Below are 5,818 nucleotides of genomic sequence, written 5' to 3'. Positions count from 1 at the left end.
TGCGCATCTCTGTGTCTTTGGATGTGAGGCATTTTGCCATGTGCCCAAGGACAAGAGGAGCAAATTGGATCCAAAGAGCATTAAATGCATATTCCTTGGCTATGGTGAGTCAGGAGAGATGGGCTATCGCCTATGGGATCCGCAGGCGTGGAAAATAGTACGCAGCCATGATGTCGTCTTCCATGAAGACAAGATGGACAGGCAGCCTGAGAAGGTGGTTGAGATCCGCAGAGTGATCTTTCAGGAGGAGCCTAGAGCTCCAGCACAGCCAGTAGTATAGCTTGCAGCAGTTCCTCCACAGGGCCAGGGTATTGGACAGGCAGCAGAGCCTGCGGTGAGATGGTCTACTAGAGACAGACGTCCACCTGACAGATTTCAGCCCTCTATGCATTATGTTTTGGTTACAGATGCAGGAGAGCCTTTCACTTATGATGAGGCTATGCGCATGGGTGACAGTCACTCCTGGGAGAGGGCTATGCAGTCTGAGATAGACTCCCTGCATAAGAATGAGACTTGGGATTTGGTTGCCTTGCCTAAGGGCAAGAAGGCTTTGCCATGCAAGTGGGTGTACAAGCTGAAAAGTACCCCTGGACACCCCAAGCCGGCATACAAGGCTAGATTGGTAGCAAAGGGTTTTAAGCAGGAACATGGTGTGGACTTTGATGAGGTCTTCTCTCCTGTGGTTAAGATGACCACCCTGCGCTTAGTCTTGGCTTTGGTTGCATAGCTTGACTTAGATCTATATTAGATGGATGTCAAGACAGCTTTTCTACATGGGGACTTGCATGATGAGATCTATATGGATCAGCCTAAGGGCTTTGCAGAACCTGGCAGGGAGCACCTAGTGTGCAAGTTGAAGAAGAGCTTGTATGGCTTGAAGCAGGCACCTAGGGAATGGTATCATAAGTTTGATGCCTTTATGCAGTCACAGGGCTACAGCAAGAGTGCTATGGATCCGTGTCTTTACACGAAGAAAGCCCGTGATGGCAGTTTGCTTATCTTGGTACTCTATGTTGATGATATGCTGATAGCAGGGAAAGCTCATGATGAGCTAGATGCTCTTAAATCTCAGCTAAAGAAGAGCTTTGAGATGAAGGATTTGGGACAGGCCTCACATATACTTTGGATGCGCATTAAGCACGATAGGCATCAAGGGCTTTTGTATCTCTCACAGCGGGAGTACATTCATAAAGTCCTTGAGCGCTTCCGCATGCAGGACGTAAAGCCTATTGGCTGTCCATTACCTTCTTATGTGAAGGTATCATAGGCCGATTGTCCGCAGACAGATGAGCAGAGGGTCGAGATGGCCAAGATCCCTTATGCTTCAGCCGTGGGCAGTTTGATGTATGCCATGATAGCCACTCGTCCAGATATTGTGCATGCAGTTGGTGTTGTGGCACGCTATATGGCTACACCTGGCAGTAGATATTGGGATGCCGTGAAGGGTATCATGACGTACCTGAAGGGCACAGCAGATATGTGTATTTGCTATGGCAGCCAGGATACAGGGGTCATGGGGTACATTGACTCCAATTATGCAGGACATGCAGATAGTAGGAAGTCCACTTCTGGCTATGTATTCACCTATGCTGGAGGGGCTGTCTCTTGGATGTCCAGGGTTTAGAAGTGTACGAATTTGTCTACCACTGAGGCCGAGTATGTTGCAGCCACTGAGGCTTGCAAGGAGGCCATATGGTTAGGCCGTCTAGTTGCTGACCTTGGGATTGATGCTACACCTACACTGCATTCGGATTCTATGAGTGCCATTCAGTTGGCTAAGAATCCGGTCTTCCATGCGAAGACGAAACACATTGAGGTGAGGTATCACTTCATATGTGGTGTCATGGAGGACAAGTCTGTTGACCTTGTCAAGATCTCCACTGACGAGAATCCTGCAGATCTACTCACGAAGAGCCTCACTACTGAGCGCTTTGCCTTCCTTAGGAGGTTGATGGGCGTTGGATGAGATGTCGCCTCTCCTCATCACTTGTACCTATGTACATTTGTACTGTCTTTTCTTTTTTCTTTTCTCTCTCACTAGGGCAGATTTGCCTTTAAGTGGGAGGTTGTTGGGGATAAAGGCACCTCCGCCGTGCTGCCCCGTGTATTACTACACTGACAGTACCCGCCATTGCACACTGCAGGTGGTGGGCGCCCGTCACGTCACTTTATTCTTTATTCTTTTAGTGATAGTTTGAATAAAGGAAGGCCCGGTCACACATTGTGACTGTTGGAGTTCCCATTTCTTGTCTCTCTCTTTCTTGCTCTTGCTCTCCCGCCATAGCTCGCGTGCAAGCTTCAATCCTTCTCACCTTTCATAGAAAAGGCCTATACGATGACTTCTATTGGGAATGCTGCAAGTTACATGAAAGGTTTTTAACAACCCCACGAGATAATGTACAATCGTTGCCAGAAAAAGGTTGATTTGAGAGTTTGGGTTCCGTAAATTTAATAGCAATAACAAAGGACATGTACAAAAAATAGGCTATTTGTCAAAGGCAAGCCACTATTAGTATTCAAGAAGGTTGCCTGCATGGCTACCAAGGACCAAAACTGATTCGGATCTCATACAGATTACACCTCCTTTTCTTTTATGCATGTTGGTGTAGTTTTGAACAACTTAAAAGTAACCTCTTTCTTGCATGATATGTTTTAAACTATTAAAAGGTAACCCCTTGCTTGCATGATATGTTTTAAACTATGGAGAATCCTAGGAAATTCAAAGAAAAGACAGGATTCTTTGCCACCCAAGCCTACCTTGCTTACTTTATTGTTTCCTGAGAGATTGTTGTAGGGGTTTCCCCCCATTATGAGGTCAATCTTTCCCACTGCATCCACAATCTCAACCAACTTATCATCAGTAAGATCTCTAACATCATCCTCCATTTGAAATCGGCCTATTTGGCTAGTTTTGTTCCACCAACTGGCTATTATGTTTTTACATTTATCATTGATCTCCACAATAATAACAGCCTTCAAAATTATACCCAATTTGTGCAATGCCACTTCTACCCCACCAAGGCCCGAGAATAAGGATAGAACTATTAAACCTTGCGGATATGATTCTTTCAGTGGTGAAAGATGGTAAGCAACAATATTGACTTGAAGTGAGTTGCCCAATGCATCATACCAATCTGAAAGGGTAGAGCAGCCTCGAGTGTGGTCACGATTATATCCAAGCACCAGCTCAATCTAATGGGTTTCAAGTGGGGCAGCTTGGCCTGAGCTAACCCAGACCAAGTTCCATATTTTGCATGCCAGGACAATCTCCTGTTGAATATAAGAAGGTATCGCTTTCTTTGTGGGAAGAAAATATTTTTCTGATCAGTCCACATAGAGTGCTAGGGGCACGCCATGTATTTATGCAGTTCAGCTTCTCCCTCGAATTTCATGGGGGTCAATACTTCTTTGTTTCTGGAAGCACCTCAAAGATTGTCATGGGAGCAGGGGGAAGGATCAACCTTCTTCCATCTACTGGAAGGTTATGAACATAACCATGAGGCCTAAAGCATGTTGAAAAATATCTAGAGTCTGTGAACTCTGGATCTATGCCATTAAAATGCCGTTTGATGGTCTCCCACTCTGAATTGGGAGCGCTCTCAACATTTTCAAAATAGAAAAAGGGAGGGCCTTCCATCAAACTATTCAATGGTTTTGGCCTGCCTTTAAAAAAGCCAGGAATTCCAAACCCCATGCCCTTTTTGAACTTGAAGGGTGGGATAGAACCTAGATGTGGACATGATGTTTTTCCACTCCACTCACATACAAAGACTGAATACGTTTCTGAGCACGGTGGTGGAATTCTTATCCAACTCTAATAACTTTTATGATTTTCCCATCTAACCTCTAGCGCTAGCCAATCCATCAAGCTTACAATAAACACCTCCCTCCCTATTCTGTCTGTTCTGTGTGTTTGTGAACAAGCACATTTTGATATTGGCAGGTGTTCCGGGGCAGACAAAAGGTTGCAATGTTTAATAATGCTGTAGATTTTGGAAAACTGGCAATCAACTTGATAATTTTCCACAATGATATTGCATTTTAGAGGGTTTACTATGACATATTGTATCAAGGGAAAAAAAAAGATTAACTTTATATTAGAAGTTAGGACACATGCACAATTCATGCTTACACAATGAATGTTGACCACTTTCAAAGAAAGCTAAACAAAAGTTGATGCCATCAAATTTTTTTCTCAAAGTATAGATAGGATAATTCATACTTGGAGCATCCACTTACTCAATTCATTGACTAATCGCTTATAAGGATACATAATATATGTTTTAAGTAAGATCATTTTTAAAGATTTATATTACCATGCTTTGTATGATTTAAATTGATTATGCTAACATCATTTTTTGTCTATGCAGGTGACCTTTGTGGATACTTAGATCATCAAGATGAGTCAAGGGATGAGCAATGAGGAGTTGCATGATATCTTCACGTGCATGTCTCTAGATCAGATGGCGAGATTTAGAGACATGGCAGACTAGAAGTTGTCTCAAACATCATTAGGCCACTCTATTAGATCTACTTCGGTGCGATCGGATTCTTCAGTTTCGAGCAGATGAGGTCGACACGCCAGACATGGGCCAGACGGGGGGAGTACTTCAAGGTCAGGGGGATGCTGCAGAGATCTAGATACAAGTGCTACTCCTCGCTCTTGTGGCGGTTCCAGAGAGCATGGCTCAGGTGGTTTCTGTGGAGGCACGGACACAGTGTCTTCGTCTCATTGTTCTGTTGGAGTTTCATCTCCTTCGAGATTTGTCACAACTGTGGGAACGTCTACTCCAGTCACTCCGGCTTTTTCTCAGCCGTCCATAGGTGGCACCCCTATGGGTGCTACTTCGATAGATACTACCCCGATCGGTACACCATATGTACAGGGTCTCCTGGATATGCCCAAGAGCGTGGTCGTAGGTGGGAGAGGACCCATCTTAGGCATATCTCAGATGTTCAAAGAGTAGAGAGAGAGAAAGGGAAAGACTCCATATCCATGAGCCTTCAGGCTCTCAAGCTCATTCCTTCATTTCCACACACTCTAAATTGAAAAGCACACACTCACTACAAGATAAAGTGACCTAGTGTAAATGTAGACTAGACTGACTAACTCTAGTCAGGTCACTGACTGACTACTAACCCGACTTATTTAATGTAGTCACATGTAGACAGCTGTACACACTAGCTGTCATAGATGTCGGTCATAGATGAAGACACACTGACAGTGAGCTTGATTTCTAACACTCCCCCTCAAGCTCAAAAACAAAACTCAAATCATCTGCATCACTCCAAGTAGCTGTCTAAAGTGAATGAACTTATCTTTACCAAGTGATTTGGTAAAGATGTTTGCTACTTGGTCTTCAATCTCTTCACATGCTCCAAGTCAATCTGATATGCTAAAACTATTTCCCTGATGAAATGGTAGTGAACCTCAATGTGTTTTGATCTCGCATGATAAACAGGATTGCTTGCTAACATAACACTGCTCAAATTGTCACAGTACAGCTTGACTTTGTTGTCCAAGTGTACTCCCAAGTCATTCAGTAACTTCTGTAACCACTTAGCTTCACAGGCCGCTAAGGCTGCACCACGATACTCTGCTTCCGTACTGGACAATGCAACTGTAGGCTATTTCTTACTCTGCCAACTGATCATGCTACTACCCAATCCAAATGCATAGTGACTGGTTGACCTCCTATCATATCTGCAACCAACCCAGTCAGCATTAGTGTATCCCATCAAGTCAAGGGTTTTCCCATATGCATATAACAGCCCATGACCTGTGGTACTCTTTACATATCTCAGAATTCTTCTGACT

The 5,818-nt window shown here is 44.1% G+C and overlaps 1 pseudogene; it reads right to left on the bottom strand.

Annotated features, from left to right (window-relative positions):
* Window positions 1–2,652: 2,652 nt before the first annotated feature.
* Window positions 2,653–3,694, bottom strand: LOC148030219 (DNA (cytosine-5)-methyltransferase DRM1 pseudogene; annotated as a pseudogene).
* Between the last annotated feature and the right edge of the window lie 2,124 nt (window positions 3,695–5,818).

The sequence above is a fragment of the Lygodium microphyllum genome, chromosome 10, assembly GCF_053477565.2.
Source record: "Lygodium microphyllum isolate KBCC chromosome 10, Lygodium_microphyllum_v1.1.10, whole genome shotgun sequence".
Lineage (NCBI taxonomy): Eukaryota > Viridiplantae > Streptophyta > Polypodiopsida > Schizaeales > Lygodiaceae > Lygodium > Lygodium microphyllum.
The sequence above is the reverse complement of the archived record's forward strand: the minus strand, read 5'-3'. Positions and strand labels throughout refer to the sequence as shown.